This window comes from Heptranchias perlo, chromosome 11 (assembly GCF_035084215.1).
Source record: "Heptranchias perlo isolate sHepPer1 chromosome 11, sHepPer1.hap1, whole genome shotgun sequence".
In the NCBI taxonomy this organism is placed as follows: domain Eukaryota; kingdom Metazoa; phylum Chordata; class Chondrichthyes; order Hexanchiformes; family Hexanchidae; genus Heptranchias; species Heptranchias perlo.
The window spans coordinates 61,401,743-61,423,011 of NC_090335.1; positions in this window are offsets into that span (position 1 = coordinate 61,401,743).

Sequence of the window (21,269 nt, forward strand, 5' to 3'; positions counted from 1 at the left end):
TAAATGATAGTAATTTCAAAAATACCCATTTTTCTTTCACTCATTTACTTTAACCGGTACAATTTGTTTTAAAAAGAAATGTGAAAGCGGGAAAAAAAACACCTTTGCATTTAAATGTCCTCCACAGCATTGGGAGCCATTTGGTTGTTTATCTTTACTACGGCGTTGCTTTGTTAATTGTATCTGGGGTCAGAGCCCGCTACAAAATGGGTTAAAACGAGGAGAAACATCGGCAACAAACCCTCGAGGTCGGTAATGCCTTCCCAGTGAAATATTGGACTAAAACATGAACGCGGCAAGTGACCCATGATCGCCGTTGAGGGTAATTGAAAATAAACCTGAAAAATGCACAACAGGGAAAGAATCTCTGGTCGCTGAGTAGCGACATCCTAAAAACATAAACGATATCGCTACACCAGGTGCAGAGAAAAGCTTCCCCTTTCTTAGCAGGACTGGTTGAGCAGAGTTTGGCAGTAAAGGTAAACATCACCTGAGCTTATTATTATCCAAAATATTGCATCTATAATATAGAAATATGCCACAATCAATAATGATGCAGGAAATTAATAGTGTATAGAACAGCCAGTGTTTAGAAAAATATCCCTATCTTTTATAAATTGACCATCGACTCTGAGTCTATATTCCAACTTATAAAAACACAGCACGCTTCAAAGAAGCCAACCCAGAGCGACATGGTATAAATGAAGCATTTTATTTAAGCCGAGTTGATTTATAAGACCCACAGCCACAGTTTATTTCTGAGGAAACGGGACAACTGGCAGACGAAGGGAGCGTTTCAGTCAACTTGAAAAGATTCCCGTTTTCTCATTTTGAGAGAAGCCGTCTCCAATGTTGGGCACATTTAACCTGAAAACAAGCCTTTGAAAGGCACAGAAGAGCGAGTGTACTGAGAGATGTAAAAGAAAACAAAGGTGCCAGTGAAGTCACTTCCCTGCATTGGGTCCAGCCATCCGCTTTCTCCATGTCCCCATTGAATGGACAGAATGCCACAGGAAGATGGAGAATTAAAGGGAACAAACCATCAATGCACTGTCAAAGGAGAAGAGACTGCAGCACATGAGCGGATATCTGCTCCACTTTCACTCCCCGTCTGCCTCACAAAGGGGCTGCTGATGAATTATGGAAAACTTCGGGCATCAATAAAAGTGACTTCGGAAGATCCTAAATGAAAATGAGGAAGAATATTTTAAAAATATCAGAGATTACGTTTGAGGAGGAAAACCCCGATAAGGAACTAAGTAAAGAATCAAACTAAATAAAAATGTAGGTAAATAAGCAAATAAATAGACTTACGGTAGGTAATCTCCACTGTGGGCGGTAAGTCCGTATTTCAATTGTTATTCAGGCGTTTTAATACCTAAACAACATTTCTGCTTTAAAGGGGGGAGCTAAGTCACCGTTGGGTGTTTGCCTCCAGCGTTCTTCAGTGATCAGAGGTTTTAGATTATTTGAAAAAATATTTTGTAATATTTATTTGACTGAGACATTTTTAAAAACGCGAAAGTCAGGAGCTGACCATAAGTAGAGCTGTGTCGACGCTGTGTAAAGAACACGCTGCAGGAGTTGTTGTTAATCTCTCACTCAACCTGCAATGTGCTGAAAGTTTGGAACTTTGGACGACGCCTGGTCAAGTTTTCTGTAGAACTGGTGATTTTGCCGTCTTTGGAGTTGTGCACTGCTGTTGCTTTACACTTGGGATGTTGGGATATTTTAATTAAAGGGCATGTCTCTCACCGCCTTATGTCAAGAGTGTCTTTTTGGACCATACATAAAGATCCCATTAATTTTCATACATTATCCAAAGTTGCTGGTAATGTCAGATCTTGGTGTTCTGATTTAAAATGAATCCAACCACGAGGCAATAGCACTAAGAACAGTTCTTTCCAAACCTTTATGCCTACACAATTCAAACAGGACAAATCATCAAATTCATACGAATATGATTGAACCGCCTAGGCTTGCCGTGCTGAATTGTTGAGGTTCGGAAGCCACAAGTAGCCCTGGGACCACAGATTGGACAGTCTATAGGGCTGGGGGTTCTCTCTGCATTCTCATTGCCTGCATCTGTCTCGACCAAACATACATCAAAACTCTTGAGTTCTGAATCATAATTATAATAGTTAGTCTGAAACAGAAACGCAGTGTATCACATGGCTCACCATGAGCAATGCCACGGGGCATCCACTAGTTCTCATTAAAATGCATAACACCTACACCCATTCATTTGGAATAGTTTACTTCTTTCTGTTCCTAATGCCTTTTCCACTTTAATACTGAGTATGGGGCCATCAATTAAGGTTACATGCTGGGAATTCACAAGTGAGCATTGAAAGCTTTGCTTTGCAGCCAGAATAAACTGTACGGTACATTGTTATTGGGTATTCTATTTATGCAGTGGGGGAATAATGAAATAAAAATCCAATTTCCTGGATATTTGTTTTTACATCAAACTACTATATGGTAAAGGTTTATGAAAATACACATAAATTCTCATATGAATCTTATTTGTAACACTACAATAATGGCTGCCATGTGGAAAATTTCCACTGGACTCAATAACCCTTGACTGTAATATGCTCTGTCTACAGAATACACTGCAGCATTTCACCAACATAATGTCGACAGCACCTTCCTCCCTGTGTTGTCTACCACCATGAAGGACAATGGTAGCAATATCACGGTAACACCAACACCTTCAAGTTCGCCTCCAAGTCAGATATCATCCAGACCTGGACACAGATCACTGTTCCTTCATCGTTGCTGGGCAAAAATCCTAGAATTCCTTACCCAACACCATCGTTGGGGGCACCATACATCATCACTGCACCTGCTCGAGAAGAAAGACCATCTACCACTACTTTCTCAGGGCATCTAGGGATGAGCAATAAATGTGGTCTTGCCACATTGGTGGTGTCCTGTGAACAAAAAGTAGGTATGAAATATTACATTCTCTCCTTGGCCTCAAATGCCATTGCTTCTTATTGGTGAGTCAAGAAGAAATAAATTGAATTTATGTATTACCTTTTACATCCACAGGATGTCCCAAAGTGCTTCACAGCCAATTAATTATTTTTGAAGTGTAGTCACTAGTTACATTGGCAAACACAGCAGCCAATTTGCACAGCAAAGCCCCATAAACAGCAACGAGATAATTGACTATACTGTTTTGGTAATGTTGGCTGAGCAATAAACACTCTCTAGGACACTGGAAAAATGCCACTGTTCTTCTGCAAATAGTGCCCTGGAATCTTTTACATCTACCTCAGTAGGCGACAGGGCCTTGGTTTAACATTTCATCCTCTACCACATGCCTCTACCAGAGTTATTATTGAGAGAACCATAGGGGTCTTAAAGAGCGTTTTGACTGCCCTGATAGATTAGGAGGGGCTTTCAAATACGTTCCAGAGCATGTATCTTTCATATTTGTAGCTCGCTGTTCTCTGCACATCTTTGTCATCCAAAAAGGCCTGGACATGGCGAGACAGCCAAGTATTGTCTATGTGCCACTTGCATGATGCTCTATGAGAGAAGGTCAGATGACTGGTCTGTGATGCTGTCCTGACAAATGACAGCCTCATCTAGGTCTCCATTCTACCGTGCCCTGGATTTAAGTCACCACTGACCAGTGGGCTGGCTGTTTTTATGGCTACTATCAAATGCTGAAAGCCCTCAGAGACAGCAGCCTGCATCTGAAAGCCAGGATGCAGGGCGCTGTCTAATCTGTACCCTATTGTCACCAGTGCAGTACATTCATGGAGGCGGAGTCACCGACTGGTCCCTGGCTGCTTCTGAGGTGGGGGGAATAACATAAATTCCATTGCAGCTGCCATATACTCCATTGATTCTTACAACAAGTAAAAAGCTTTCCTGGCACCAGATTAGGCCATAGACTCCAGAGTCACAGCTATCAGTTGCTGCACATCACTGGAGTCTGACCTCAGTGCCTGGATGTGAGTGTAATTTTGCTCTAACATCCTTCCTTTTGGTGAATATCCTTGAGATCTGGGTCCCTTGACTCCAAAGCTATGGGCAGCCTATTCCTTTGCTTCTGCTGGCAAGATGGCTCATCCTCACCCTCTCCTGAAGCTCCTTCATGCTCTGTGAATCACCTGGCACCACAACCTTACTTACACTATCTAATTCCTGCCAGGTGAAAGTTTCTCAGTTGCTGTGTGGGAGTGAGAAAGCAGGTGATGCAGGGGTGACATCAAAAGGGTTGGGGCAGAGAAATATGGGGCAGGATCTTGCTTAGGGACTCCTGTGTGGCCATGTTCTCAATATCCTCGTCCTTATCATCATTGTCCTCATTAACATCCTCCTCATCTTTATAGTCCACTAAAAAGAATTTTCTTTCCACTTACTCTTCCTCATCATTATCCTCCTCCTCTTCATTATCCTCTGCCCTCCGTTGCTATGATAGATTTTAGGAAAGGAGACTCTAAGATAAGAATGGGTGAGCATAACCCCTTGGGGATCAAGGAGACAGAGAAGGTTATGGAAGTTTGTAGCTATCTGCTGCTTCACAGGTATGTCATGATAACTGTCTAGTCCCACTGATCTCGTCATCTCCCACCGGCTAGAGACAGTGCCTTCTCAGCAGCTCTATGGCCTGCTCCTCATAGGGGCTCAGCACTGTAATGTTTGGAATGCCCCCCTCTGGTTCCCTGCCCTTCTCCTGTAACAAGATTGAGTGAATTAGGTGAAGGTTAGCATTTAAGAGATATCTCCCAGGTGGCATCAGACAGCTGGTGTAATAGACTTGCTGGTTTCACTCTGTTAAAGTAGAGCAACGGGCTTTAAGGTTCTTCATGCAAGTATTTACTGCTAGGGGAGATGGCACACTTATTGTCAGATCCAATTTAATGAACCCCTTAACCACAGGACATTGTGAAAGCTGATTTGTGCAGCTATTAACTTTAGAGTGTGAACAGTGCGTCGATGACTATAATGCCCAAGGAAGGAAAAGAACAGCAGCCTGTGTGTTACCTTGCCTACTCTCATCATTGAACATTTTCTTGCAGGTCTGGGGGTTAGAGAGGTGGCAGTCAGTGTCACTGCTGCCTCCTCCACATGCTGTGCAAGATACTTTTCTGAGGTTTCATCCCATGAGCACTCAGTAGTTTTTCTCTTTTTTGCTGCATTTGGTCCAGGAATGTCTGACGGTCGATCTGCTTAAAATTTTGTGCTCTTCTTTTATGTATCTTCACAACTTCCTGCTTCCTTCTTTGGTTGCATCTGCCAGGTCCTCCACTTCAAGATATGCTTTAAAATTGCAACAAAATCTGACATGAACTATCTATTATACAACAACAACTTGCATTTATATAGCACCTTTAATGTAGTAAAACGTCCTAAGGCATTTCGCTGGAGCGATTTTTAAACAAAATTTGACACTGAGCCATATAAGGAGGTATTAGGACAGGTGACAAAAAGCTTGATCAAAGAGTGGATTTTAAGGAGCATCTTAAAGGAGGAGAGAGAGGTAGAGAGGCGGGGAGGTTTAGGGAGGGAATTCCAGAGCTTAGGGCTTAGGCAGCTGAAGGCATGGCCACCAATGATGGAGCAATTAAAATCGGGGATGCGCAAGAGGCAAGAATTGGAGGGGCGCAAAGTTCTCAGAGGGTAGGACTGGAGGAGGTTACAGAGATAGGGAGGGGTGAGGCCATGGAATGACTTGAAAACAAGGATAACTGACAATTACCTCAGTCTGGCAAAATATTCATTACTTACCTGCTGCAGCTCCTGATAGTTGCTGAAATCTTACAAAGCACAGATCCAGCTCTGTGCCCCACTTTAAGGAAGCCCCAAAAATCTTGGGGTGAAGCAAAAGGGGAGGATTTGTTTTGCCAGGTCTCTGCCATTTTTTCCTGATCTTTGCATCTTGGGAAATGGGAGTTCCATGGGGGCAAGGGTCAGGAAAGTTGGCCCTTGTATCGATGACTAAATTTTAATTAATGTTTCTATTTCCTGTTTTTGAAGTTAGTTTTAATTTTCTGAGGATCATGGTATTAATTTTGTACATATCATTGAACTTTCACATTTTACTTTTCTATGGCATATTTCTATACATAATCTGAGGTATGCTCTAAAATTACAGTGACATTACTGTGTAGAGGATATTTCAGAGAGGTCCATTTTATTTGTACGAAGAGATGACCATACAGTCCATGGGGAACAAAGATGCAATTGAGTTATATTTAGCCACTTAAGTGGAATTTATAAAAAAAATGCTAATTCCACGAAGTATCCTTTTTATTTCACCTGTTATATATTTTATTTAAATAATGTACCATGATAATTTCTAATAATTTTTAGGCTGAAAAATATGGAAAATCGAATGGTGAGGTCACAGTTTTAGCATGATATCAAAAGTGATGTAACATAGTGAGGTAAAATTACTAGGAATTTAAATTTTGTGATATTAATATTTTACAAATGAATGACATCCAAGCAACAAATTGGTCTAAATGTTTATATTAAATGCAACACAGATAAGAAAAGATAAAAGGAATTGGGCATCAGCTCCATAAGCCAAACGATGGTGGTTTTGTTTATAGCTGTTGTATGTATATTGAGCCTCTAAATACTTATTATTTACAATATTACAAACATATTACATATTTCTGATCCAGCATTGCAAGGATTGTAATATCTGTTTGGTAAAGGCAGGTGCAGGCAATAGGAATACAGACAGCCGCCTGCAACCCCATCCCCAATATCCCCTAGGAGATAATGAGAAGTTTACAAGCTGTTAATAAAGTGGAACCAATGCTGGAAGAATACCCCTTATAGAACACATGCAGTCAGGGGGCTGCAGGTCTTTGGGAGAACCTCCATTTGGCCCGTTATCATGACAATGCTGAAAATGGAGATTGAGACAATAAGGCTGTCGTCCTGCCAGAGACTGCCTGATTATTGCCGTATTACTATTCAGTTTGTTACACAGATGTCTCCATATATTATTACTAATTATGTTATCATACAGTTCTGATTAATGTCAGTGCTCCTAGGGTGATGCCACAGGCAATGGCAAAACATTGCCACTTGCTTTTGCTCAAGTGAGTCCTGGGAAGTTAAAGGCAAAGTGTATCTCTGTTTCTTGGCTCCTTCAAAAATGGTACAAGTCTATTCCCCCGCACCAGTATTATGCTTCATTTTGATGGCTTTGAAAGTCTGCACTTAGTTTTATAAATTGAGAAATGTTATCTGCACCCGTGCTACAGGATGAATGGCCTCCTTCTGTGCTGTAATTTCTATGATTGAGGAGAGGAGGGGAGGAGGGCAACATTGGTGGTGAAAATGAAATCTTTCAACACAATTTAAATTGAACATGGACCAATAGATTGGAATAATTTACATAGCTGTAGTCTAATCAAGAGGTTTAGAAGCCTGATTGGTTTACAAACTTCACCTTCTCTAAGGGTGGATTAGAGAGCTGGAATTGCTCTCTGGTATCTTGCATTTTATATAATACTTTATATACTGTTTAGTTTTTTTGTATTTTTTTTACAGTTAAAAGTTACAACTTGTCATTCTTACCATTATTTGGCAAAACTTGTAGCATTTCATTCCCATGTTCTGCGATATTCAGAAAAGAATATTTTTGTGCTATAGTTACTGCAGTGTTCTTCGAGAATCATTTACAGTAGAATATATGGAAATTCTATATGTAACTGGTTGATCTATTGTTATTGCATTGTTCACAAACAAAAATGAAAATAAAATTGGTCTCTCTCTCTCTTCACGTAACTATCACTATTTGCCTTCCACTCTATTTTTTTATATCTCCCTTTCTGCTTTTGTCTTATATCCTTTCTGCCTTCCCTTTCTCTCTCTGGGTGCAATTTCAGCTTTTGCTGATAGTGTAAAATGGGCGATATTGGATCAGCCACCCGTTATACAACTCTCCTGATTTTCCTTTCTATTGAATGCATATGCCTCATATAATGCTGAAAATTCATCATATATTCAGTTCCCAAATTTTTATCCAAAAAAATTAAGACTAAGCCCCAAAAATGGTTCAGAAGAAAAAATGTTGAATGGAATTTTCAACCAAAACAAAGAGATCTTGAAATACATTTTTAATAAACAATCTTTGTTTGTTTCCTAACTAGTGTTAATCACAGGTGTTGTCTGACTGTAAGCAGTTCTCAACATAAAAGGGACAGTTGCAAATATTGCAAATGTGAGACTAGCCTGAAATAAAACTGAGAATTTAATGTACAGTTCATTTCAAAGTTTTGTTTGGTCAAAACAAACAAACTCACAAATACAGAGAAAAAATGTATGCTGCAGTGTCACCACTGCAGAAGGTGCGATTACAGCAACAAGTTTACATAGGCAGCTTCCATTATAAATGAGGACAGAGGAATTTATAACGGAAAAAGATGACAGGGAGAGCACACAGACATAAGAAGACTGAAATTACCTGACTGCTCCACTGGACTCCCGGCATAACTCCAGCAGAAGGAAAAGTCAGGACTTGAAAGACCAGGCCCTGGACTATTCTGGGACTTCCAGCTTGGCGGGGACTCTCTATGCTGGGGTTTCCTGGTTCCCCAGCCCATTTGAGTGGTATATGTCTGGAGGCCAGTATGTCAAGTGAGATAAGGCATACTGCAGAAAGGCGCAAGTGGGCCCCACTTTTAAATGAGGACTGAATTACACCTACATGAATTGGTTCAATTAATCCCCGCACCCCTCCCCCATCCATCCCCACTTCACCTACACTAGTCAACTCCCTACGTACACTGGCACAGGAGATCAATAGTTTATATTTAGCTTAACTTGTAATACTGTAGTCTGCAACAGATGCCATTATGCTTTACAACATGGAGATAATTTAGTGAATTTTAGATGCTATTTAATGCTTTCCATCTGTTATTCCAGTGCAATTGCATATGATGAAACATGAAGAGTTCTTACCTTTAGTAGGACATCCTAAAACATCTTTTACATCTTTGTGTATGATGTGTTTTGAACTTTGGGACTAGCTAGATGGACTACGGTGGTTTTGTCCAAGCCTGAACATACATATGATTTCTTTACACCATTAGAAACACACTTTCTGTGTCTGATCTTATTTCCCTCACGTGGAGACCCATTCCCAATGATTTAACCAAAGACAAAATCTGCCATGTTATTTGGTTAATAGGTCAGATTCTTAAACTCTATGGCCAGAGACAATGTTTAAGTTAATAATTTATAAAGCAAAGGCATTGTTCCAAAAAAGTTAGCTATACAATGTCAGACCACATTGTCAAACATCGTACACCTCCAATGCCAAATTATCCAGGTCAGCCAGATCAGAACGCACACACTCAATGTACCTGCATAGTGTAGGCTTGATCATAGAGCTCAATAATTCTAGTGTACTGTATTGTGCCACCAATTGATTTAATAATAAATTGGTTTAATGTAATGTTATAGCAAGTAGGGCCTCTATGTTATATTGTACTTTGAACATTCATTTACTTCTCCAATCTGGTTTCATATCTGCCCATATTTTAATCCTAACAGAGTTGGATATGTGTCATTACACTGTACCTTTAAATTTGAAGCAAAGGATCTTCTTCGCCATCCCCCAACCCCAAACCCGCACTTCCGAAAAAAAAATGAAACAAAACCTGAATCTACAATTTGAATTATATAGAAAGCATGAGCTGGAAAGTTTAAATGTGTTTGTTGCATTGTGCTATCTTTTACAGTACAGCTGATAAAACAAAAAATCTGTTGTTCAACAAACACCTGCCAGCTGACTTCGGCTTATTTGATTCATTAAAATTCCTGTAGTCTTCTTGGAGGATGGACATGTGGAGTAGGCTGAGACTATGCTACATTCTGGAAGTTATAAAAGGCAAGTTTCATTTCATTCTTCATTTCATTCTTTGTGACACATGCAGCTGCCCACTAACTGAATCTTGCCAACATTTGGCCTTTTATTTGAGCATGCTACCCAAAACCCATTTGTGTTTTCTTTTCTAGTTGGGTAGGACATTTAACTGGCAAAACATGGACACTTATTCATTATCCTGCTGGAACAGTGTACTCAGTTAAGGCAATAAAATCACAATCATGCCACTGATAGCAGGCAAAACATCCTTGTATTTTTCTAGCAATGCATCCTAACCTTCAGCAAGCAAAGATTTAATTGTATACTTTCATTATATATAACACAGGCTGAAGCTGGCCCGTAGTTTGTCTTCAATTTTTGAACTCTGTTTACTCTTTTCTATCCTTCATTTTTCACTGCCCCTGTTTCTGTTTCTAATGAAAAGAATGTTAGGAACATTGGAACATGCAGGAATCGAGAAAATCATCATAGTGCATCTGGTCAGTCTCAACATTAAAAAAAGTACCACACTATATATTTACAAATGCTTACCAGTCTTACAATATTTCTTCCTCTTTCATTTTGTTCTTTGACCTCTCTTGCTCTATCCTTTCCCACTCCTGACTTTCCCTGCAATCCACAGGCTTTGAGTCAGCTTGTTAACATGAATGTTTTTTCTCCTACCACAACTATTACCCTACATAGATTTAAAATGTTTCTCTTCATTTTGACAATGTTAGAAATGACTGGAAATCACCTAAATCAATACCAAAGTTTTATTTTGCATTACCTACACTGAAGTTGCTTGTGAACATAATTTTTTAAATATGATATACGGACAGAGGCAATCCAGTGGCCAGTCTATAGAAGCCTCACTAAAATTTAAGACTACACTCTAATTGTGCCAGAGGAGATTCCTTCATTTCAAATCTTTAAGCACTGTCTCCATTTTTTTCTCCTCCAAAAAAGACAGCAGGAATATATTACAAATAAAATCCACATGATGTCCTTAATAGCACATGTTGTCACTCTTGCCAAGTAGATTAGCTCCTAGTCCAAATACTGTAATGAACTGAAACATGTGGACTTATTTTACACACCATTGTCACTTTCAGGATATGCCTTTACATGATGTCAATACACACACACATATTCATACATACATACATGTTTTGAAACAAATTATAAATGCACACCATTTTGTGATGATGTCTAAATATATTATATTCTAACCAATTTATTTTCCCAGTGTTGTCATATTTGCTTAATTTTTTAATATTGCAGTTTAAAAATATAAATAATTTCAATCCTGTCAATCACAGCTTTTATTTTTCTTGACAAGCTTCTGCAGAACAGTTAATTCTCTTAAAAGGAAGTAAGATATTCAAAAAAGAAGCTTTCCTTTAAGTATTTCACTACTCAGGCATGTAAATTTCCACTGTTAATATTAATCCAAATCTCTCTATACAGTAATAAATTGTTTGCAAAGCAATTATTTGTGATGAAAGTAGCATGTGAGATAGAGAAAGGTGTAAATGCTGGAACGCTGATGGAGAAAGGGACTGGTTCTGTGGGTCAATATACTGTCCTTTCACCCCTGGAATCTGAGTTAGAATCTAGCCCAGGGTTTCCCCACTCTGCTGAATGTAAGGATTATCATATCACCGCAACTTTCAGCTTCAGCGGGGGTGTAAAACGGACGATATCAGATCGGCCACCTGCTATGCACCCCATGTCAAAGTTGAAATTTCCGCCCCATATGTAAAATGAATTTGGCCAGTTTCAATGCAGCTTCTTGTAGTCTTGGGTCCACAGTACAAAGTTGTCCATAATTTCACACAAATTGACTATCTCCGTTAAAGAGATTATAATGATAGTTGGTGTAGAAAACGATGTGCGAAAATTCAACAAAATGAAAATGAAAAATGCAACAGTGTCCAGACTGTGGTTATCAGAAATTATCTGAAATTATTAATAATCTCATGGTCGGGAAATCAACTCAGTTCTATTTACATGGTCTGTTTTACATTCTATAGTGAGGTGCGTGTTGTTTTCCTTTCACAGCATATAATTCAACATGAAAAAGATGGGAGCCAAGTTCCTATAGCCTTATACAAAGGTAGTGTCATAACTGAGAGCCTTATAATGAAGAGGGGCTTTATTTTCTGCTGTACAGCTTATGCCTTTTACCGCTGATAGTGAAAGGTCTTTCTCACAAGCGAATAGGTAATTTAAGTGTACGATCATCTAGTGTGATAATCCATTTTTTCGAACAACGTGGCTGGAGTGGGGTTTCACATCATTCCAGAAGACAATGTGACAAAGAACAGTCTTGAACTGCACACTGCATGTGTATAAAATATTGTTTTTCCATTTTTCTGATATGAAATGTCATCTTTTGTGAAAATACCAACAGAGAAACAATGAAGTTATGTCTTCTAAATATATACATATTTCATTGTCAAATCTACTGTGGTAAAACAATTTGTTTTTTTAGAAAAAGTGGACACACAGAAAGCATTTTGGAAGATGCTTGACCGATGAACAAACAAAGTGATATTGAAAGTATTCCTTTCACTTCTCAAAAAAAAATCACAAAACAGCCCAGAGACTGTGGTCAGTTTGTCCTCTAGCTGTTTTTTTATCTGACATTGATGGATTTTCTTCTTCATAGGACAAACTAAGGAATATTCAAAGCTAGGGACACACTTCTGGTTAAAGAGGAAGAGCCATACAATCAGCCCTAAACAATTGTATTGACTTTGGCAGGACTAGAAAATGATGGATGATGCGACAGACTTCAGATTTGGCAAACAGGAGAATTTAATCCCCCCTTAGGCTAGCCATGTGCATGACACTGAGTCCCCTGGTGGGATGGGGCACTAGAACAAAGTGTCAGGGTGGCCCAGATAATAATCGCATGATGCATTGAGGATTAAACTCTAAGGCTGACCCAATATTCATGAGTCTGGGCTAATGCTGATGTGAAAATGATTCTGAGGAGTTTGTCAAGACATCTCCAACAAGTGAAGACAAATGACAGAAAAAAATTCTAAAGTTAAACATTAGAATGAGTATGAATGGACAGGACTAGAGATCAGCTCGAATTTGTTGACATCCATCATGGTGGCCTCCTTGCATCTTGGTCCCATTTCACAACTGTTCCCTACAAAATTCTAGGGAAAATAGATATAATATTCTTTTTATTATAGCTCTATCAGTGACAATAATTTAAATAAGTATACTAAAGCAATTCATTTCTGCTCTTATGTGTAAATTTCTGATTGTATGTCTAATAGTTTCTAAGTCTGCATAGTTACAGAACTGACAATGGTAATTGTTTCACAGAAGGATGGCAAAACTGGACATCTTTGATATTATGTGAATCTTTAGAGTTCTCCACAGTTTGATGTATTTTCAAATGTATTGGATGTCAAGTATTTTCTAGTGTTAGCCAATAATGCAGTTTGAATAATAATACAGCCACTGAGACTGGAAATTGTGTGTGTCTTCCTTACAATGATCTTATTTTATAAATAGTCAAATAAAGCCTTATTTACTCCTTTATTAATGAACTAAGATATTTGCACAGTTTATTTAGTATTTAGGCAAAAAATTATAAATGCTCATACTTGTTATATAGAAAGCTTTAGTTAGCCGTGAGATTGGATATAAAACTGAAAGGCATCTTACTATTTCTTCCTCCTTCTTTTGTGACCAAATTTATGCCCTCTTCTTTCCTGAAAGCATTGAATCATTTCTTGGGTAAGTTTCTACAGCTCCTGGTCCAGTATCCCACCCAAGCGGCTATTCTTCAATTGTGAGTCTAGACGGTAAGTGTTGACAGACTATTCATCTACAGTGAGCATGACAGTCAAATCCAATCGTCCCTGTTTTCAGGTGGGAACTGGGATTCCGGGAGTTAAATTATGGGGCTAAACTTACCCATTCCCACTCCCGATTACCCGCTGGCATTTTTGTTGGGGCCTTCACAAGGGTTACTTAGTCGCCTGCCTTTTCAGGTGGGCGCCTACTTATAATATGCAAATCGGGTTCCAATGCTGGTTATAGGACCACACTGCCATTTTGAGGTACCAATGGGCAAATTGTGCACGGTGCACACTCCATTAACTGGTATGGAGCGTTGAACTTCTTAATCAGCAGTCTTTAAAGGGACCACTGCTGGAAACAGGTAAGTCTTCAGTTTTTTTTAGCCCATTTTCTCCTGAAGAGTGGTGTGGGAGACAAAAGTTTTGAATCATGGGGCACTGGCACCAGCACTGGGAAAAGAGGGAGCTATTCTGTTGGAATGGGCTCCACTTAAACCGGGCTGGGAGCATTGTCCTGGTGAATCAAATAACTAGGGCGGTAGATAGGGCTTTAAACTAAAAAGGCTGCAGGAGGTTTCAGGTAAGGGGAAATTTAGAAATCTAAAGAGAAAAGTCAAGGTCCTAGAGCTGTGTAGCGAGTTGGGTAAAGATAAGCAGTGCGTGGCAGGAAGGGACAGAGAGTTTAACAGTAATAGTGCATCAGTGAATAAGGTCCAATTTGGGAAAAAAATAATAAAAAGTTAAAATTAAAGGAGCTTTATCTGAATGCGCAAAGCATTCATTACATGACAGACAAATTAGTGGCACAAATAGAGATAAATGGGTTTGATCTAGTAGCCATTACTGAGTCATGGTTGCAAGGTGATCAAGGTTGGGAACTAAATATTCCAGGGTACTTGACTTTTCGAAAAGATAAACAACATAGAAAAGGAGGGTGGGGTTAGCCCTGATAATAAAGGATGACATAAAGACAGTAGTGAGAAAGGATCTTGGTGTGTAAGACCAGGAAGTAGAACCAGTACAGGTGGAGATAAGAAATAACAAGGGGCAGAAAATATTGGTGGGACTAGTTTATAGTAGTTATACTGTTGGACAGAGTATTAATCAATAAGAGGAGCTTGTAACAAAGGTAATGCAATAACCATGGGGGACTTTAATCTTCCTATAGACTGGGCAAATCAAATTGGCAAAAGTAGTTTGGAGGACGAGTTCATGGAATGCATTCGAGACAGTTTCCCAAAACAATACATCTTGAAACCAACCAGGGAACAGGCTATTTAAACCTTGTCTTCTAAAATGAGACAGGGTTAATTAGTAATCTTATAGTCAGGGATCCTCTGGGGAAGAGTGATCATGATATGATAGAATTTCACATTGATTTCGAGATTGATGTACTTAAGTCTGAAACTAGAGTCTTAAACTTAAACAAAGCCAATTACATAGGTATGAGGGGCAAGTTGGCTAAGGTTGATTGGGAAATTAGATTAAAAGATATGACGGTAAATAAGCAATGGCAAACATTTAAAGAAATATTTCATAATTCTCAACGAATATACAGCTCATTGAGAAATAAAAACTCCATGGGAGAAGTGATCCATCTGTGGCTAACTAAAGAAGTTAAGGCTACGTATTGGGTTAAAAGAGGCGCATCATGTTGCCAAGAAGAGAAGTCAGCCTGAGGATTGGGAGAGTTTTAGAAACCAGCAAAGGATGGCCAAAAAATTGATAAAGCGGGAGAAAATAGAATAGGAAAGTAAACTAGCAAGAAATTTAAAAACAGATTAGAAGAGCTTCTACAATTATGTAAAAATGAAGCAAGTAGCGAAAGTAAGCATTGGTCCCTTAGAGGCTGAGCCAGGAGATATTATAATGGCAAATAAGGAAATGGCAGATGTTAAACAAATATTTTGTGTCTGTCTTCACAGTAGAAGACACAAAAAAATACCAGAAATAGTGAGGAACCAAGAGTCCAATGAGAGTGAGGAATTTAATGTAATTAATATCAATAAATAAAACATAGTGGAGAAATTAATGGGACTAAAAGCCAATAAATCCCCTGGACCTGATGGCCTACATATGAGGATTCTAAATGAGGTGGCTGCAGAAATAGTAGATGCATTGGTAATGATCTTCCAAAATTCCCTAGATTCTGGAATAGTTCCAGTGGATTGGAAGGTTGCAAATGTAACACCGCTATTCAAGAAAGGAGGGAGAGAGAAAACAGGGAACTACAAGCCAGTTAGCCTGACATCAGTCATTGGGAAAATGCTGGAATCCATTATTAAGGACATGGTAACAGGGCATTTAGAAAATCATAATATGATTAGGCAGAGTCAAAATGGTTTGATGAAAGGGTAATTGTGTTTGACAAACCTATTAGAGTTTTTTGAGGATGTAACTATCAGGGTAGATAACAGGGAACCAGTGGATGTAGTATATTTGGATTTTCAAAAGGCATTCAATAAGGTACCACATAAAAGGTTGTTACACAAGATAAGGGCTCATGGGGTTGGGCGTAATATATTAGCAGGGATAGGGGATTGGTTAGCGGACAGAAAACAAAGAGTAGGAATAAATGGGTCATTTTCAGGTTGGCAGGCTGTAACTAGTGGGGTGCCACAAGGATCCGTGCTGGGGCCTCGGCTATTTACAATCTACGTTAATGACTTAGATGAAGGGACCGAGTGTAATGTATCCAAGTGTGCTGACAATACAATGCTAGGTGGGAAAGCAAGCTGTGAGGAGGACACAAAGAGTCTGCAAAGGGATATAGACAGGATAAGTGAGTGGGCAAGAAGGTGGCAGATGGAGTATAATGTGGGGAAATGTGAGGTGGAAGGTAGAATAGAAAAACAGAATACTTTTTAAATGGTGAGAAGCTATTAAATATTGGTGAACAGGGGGATTTGGGTGTCCTCGTACATGAAACACAGAAAGTTAACATGCAGTTACAATTAGGAAGGCAAATGGTATGTTGGCCTTTATTGCAAGGGGGTTGGAGTACAAGACTAAGGAAGTCTTGCTGCAATTGTACAGGGCTTTGGTGAGACCACACCTGGAGTGCTGTGTACAGTTTTATCCTCCTTACCTAAGGAAGGATATACTTGCCTTAGAAACAGTGCAATGAATGTTCACTAGATTGATTCCTGGGAATGAGAGGGTTGTCCTGTGAGGAGATATTGAGTAGAATGGGCCTATACAGTTTGGAGTATAGAATGAGAGGTGATCTCTTTGAAACATATAAGATTCTGAGAGGGCTTTACAGGATATATTCCAAGAGGCTGTTCCCCCTGGCTGGAGAGTCTAGATCTAGGGGGCATAGTCTCAGGATAAGGGGTGGGCCATTTAGGACTGAGTTGAGGAGAAATTTCTTCACTCAGACGGTTGTGAATCTTCGGAATTCTCTACCCCAGGGGGCTGTGGATGTTCAGTCGTTAAGTGTATTTAAAGCTGAGATTGATAGATTTTTGGATTCTAAGGGAATCAAGAGATATGAGGATCCGGCGGGAATGTGGAGTTGAGGTCGAAGATTAGCCATGATCTTATTAAATGGCGGAGCAGGCTCAATGGGCTGTGTGGACTCCTCCTGCTTCTATTTCCTATGTTCTCATTACCAACACATCTGTGCCTCCCTTCCGTGATTGCCTCCTCCCTGCCTTTAATGTTGAACTTCTGCATTCCCTGCCCCTGACCGGCAAGTTGACTAAGAGTGCTGAATTATGCAAATGAGGCCGGCCATCAAAATAATTTGGGCCCTTTACTAAGGACATTGAACAGGTGGTACGATCATACCACTCCTCGCCTGCCCAATGTTCATCCATGGTGAAAATCGGCGCCCCATGACCCACAGATACACTTTCAGCAGTTGTCATTGCCTATTAAAAGAAAGAAGGAACTTTTTTTTTTATTCGTTCATGGGATGTGGGCGTCGCTGGCAAGGCCAACATTTATTGCCCATCCCTAATTGCCCTTGAGAAGGTGATGGTGAGCCGCCTTCTTGAACCGCTGCAGTCCATGTGGTGAAGGTTCTCCCACCATTCTATTAGGAAGTGAGTTTCAGGATTTTGACCCAGCGACGATGAAGGAACGGTGATATATTTCCAAGTCGGGATGGTGTGTGACTTGGAGGGGAACGTGCAGGTGGTTTTGTTCCCATGTGCCTGCTGCTCTAGTCCTTTTAGGTGGTAGAGGTCGCGGGTTTGGGAGGTGCTGTCGAAGAAGCCTTGGCGAGTTGCTGCAGTGCATCCTGTAGATGGTACACACTGCAGCCACAGTGCGCCGGTGATGAAGGGAGTGAATGTTTAGGGTGGTGGATGGGGTGCCAATCAAGCGGGCTGCTTTGCCCTGGATGGTGTCGAGCTTCTTGAGTGTTGTTGGAGCTGCACTCATCCTGACTTGTGCCTTGTAGATGGTGGAATGGCTTTGGGGAGTCAGGAGGTGAGTCACTCGCTGCAGAATACCCAGCCTCTGACCTGCTCTTGTAGCCACAGTATTTATATGGCTGGTCCAGTTAAGTTTCTGGTCAATGGTGACCCCCAGGATGTTGATGGTGCAGGATTTGGCGATGGTAATGCTGTTGAATGTCAAGGGGAGGCGGTTAGACTCTCTCTTGTTGGAGATGATCATTGCCCGGCACTTGTCTAGCGCGAATGTTACTTGCCATTTATCAGCCCAAGCCTGGTCGTTGTAACTTGCACTTATACAGCGCCTTTCACGACCTCAGGATGTCTCAAAGTGCCTTAAAGTCAATGAAGTACTTTCAAGTGTAGTCACTATTATGATATAGGAAACGCAGCAGCCAATTTGTGCACAGCAAGCTCCCACAAACAGCTAGACCTGTTAAGATCAGATAGGTCAGCAAAGCCCAGGGATCAAACCTGGTCTATAAAGCTCAGTCTTAAGCAGCTGAGTCATTGGGGAGCTCTATAACGTTTAACAGGGCGGCTGGACTGCACATTCTGCTTTACTGTGAAGCAGTTTCAGTGACTTAAAACGTGCAGTATAACTAAATCTTTGTCTGTTCAGGATTTGGTATCAGATGTGAGATTATCTCAAGAAGGCAATGTTACACTGTTTTGGCTTTGCATTAGATGTAGCATAATAGAAACAGCACAAAACCAAATATTTAAACATTAAAATTAAAGTTTAGAAAGAGACCAGGTGGCCACTGGACCACCTTTATGCTTGTGGTGATAAAAATGTCACCAGCGAGTCGGCAGAGATCTCGCAGTGATTTTACCATACATGCTCAGAGCTATTTTTTAGAATAGAAAACACTGCTAGTAGACAATATAGGATAAATTTTCAACTTCATTGTCCCAGCAGGAAGCCTCATCTGTTAGGGTGTGTGTATTGGAAATTCAGGCGTGTGCTGCTCTTAATCTTCTGACCATTTAAATGATGGTTGGAAAATCGTGCTCAGTGTGTACATGAACTTCCAATATGCACTCGCAGCAGGTGAAGTTCCCCACTGGGAGTACAAAGTCAGAAAGGTATCCCTTATAACTCAGTGCTGTCCCCTGCAGTAGAAACCAACTTTCGCTGTTCTAATTTTGGTCATTGCAGAATTAATCAATTTAACAATCTTTTGAAAGTCGGTGAAGTAAAATAAAAAGCAAAAAAATGGAAATGTTAGAAATCAGAAACCAAATTCAAAATAGTGATACCAGCTAATTATTGCTGGAGATAAAATAAACTATATTCAATAATGTATATTTTTAAGGGTTATAAGATACAAAATAAGAACTCTCTATTTCAAAATTTATACCTGTGGATCTTTTAGACTGCATTTACACTGAGACCTGAGTTTGACACTGATAGCTGCAGTTCCAATTCCAGGCAGGCAAAACTCTGTTTACAAAAGCAAATCTGAAATAAAATAGAAAATGCTGGAAAACACTCAGCAGGTCAGACAGTATCCGTGGAGAGAGAAAGAGTTAAAGTTTCAGGTCGATGACCTTTCATCAGAACTCTCTTTACATTGCTTGGCTCCTACCCAGCTGGAATTTTAACCGTATCTCACTTGCCCAATCCATGTTGTCCACATTTCCGAGGTGCGATTATGGGTGAAGAAGGAGATCACACTTTAAATTGAATATTTATGCAAATCGGGTTGCGCTATAGAATTTTAAACCTTGGGCAAAGCTCCGTGCCCCACATGCTCTTCACATATTTAATCTGGGCGCATGACTGTTCGTGTGCTTGGCCTGCTTTGGAATGTTTCTTAACGCAAGGTTGTAGTTACTTCAGTTGCTGTTGAAATCTAGTTTTTTGGTAGTGAGCATTTCTTTTGTGATATATTGAACATCTTGCATACTCTGATTTTTCCCTGTATATTTCTGCCTTTTTGTTGGCACTTTCATTTTGCTAAGCAACACTTTCCTGAACTCATGCCAATTACTGCAGCAGTGCAAGTTGCAGCTAACAAAGTTGCCAGGATGGGAATACCTTTGGGTGTTCCTATTGTGCTGTGTGAATTGAATGAGGAGGATCAATTCGTCAGCTTCAGGTCTAATGATATTTCAGGCACTATGTTCACCATGCCATTCCTATGTCAGAGAAGATCTCTCTTTGCCACTTCCTCTTCACTGCAGAGGCAGCTATGCCACCTGCTGCAGGCTAATTTAAAAATCACTTCAAGGACTAACATAGCTCTTCCCATAACTGTGAAGGTCACTATGGAATTAAGCACTATGCAGCACGTCCGTCCAGGCCACCAAAGAGCAGAAGCCAGAATGCAGTTTTTTTTTTATTCGTTCCTGGGATGTGGGCGTCGCTGGCGAGGCCAGCATTTATTGCCCATCCCTAATTGCCCTTGAGAAGGTGGTGGTGAGCCGCCTTCTTGAACCGCTGCAGTCCGTGTGGTGATGGTTCTCCCACTGTGCTGTTAGGAAGGGAGTTCCAAGATTTTGACCCAGCGACGATGAAAGAACGGCGATATATTTCCAAGTCGGGATGATGTGTGACTTGGAGGGGAACGTGCAAGTGGTGTTGTTCCCATGCGCCTGCTACTCTTGTCCTTCTAGGTGGTAGAGGTCGCGGGTTTGGGAGGTGCTGTCGAAGAAGCCTTGGCGAGTTGCTGCAGTGCATCCTGTGGATGGTACACACTGCAGCCACTGTGCGCCGGTGGTGAAGAGAGTGAATGCTTAGGGTGGTGGAAGGGATGCCAATCAAGCGGGCTGCTTTATCTTGGATGGTGTCGAGCTTCTTGAGTGTTGTTGGAGCTGCACTCATCCAAACAAGTGGAGAGTATTCCATCACACTCCTGACTTGTGCCTTGTAGATGGTGGAAAGGCTTTGGGGAGCCAGGAGGTGAGTCACTCGCCGCAGAATACCCAGCCTCAGACCTGCTCTCATAGCCACAGTATTTATATGGCTGGTCCAGTTAAGTTTCTGGTCAATGGTGACCCTCAGGATGTTGATGGTGGGGGATTCGGTGATGGTAATGCCGTTGAATGTCAAGGGTAGGTTATTAGACTCTCTCTTGATGGAGATGGTCATCGCCTGGCACTTACCTGGTGCGAATGTTACTTGCATATGTTCATACCCATATAAAGCAAGTGATTGATGCCATACTTGTTAGAAGA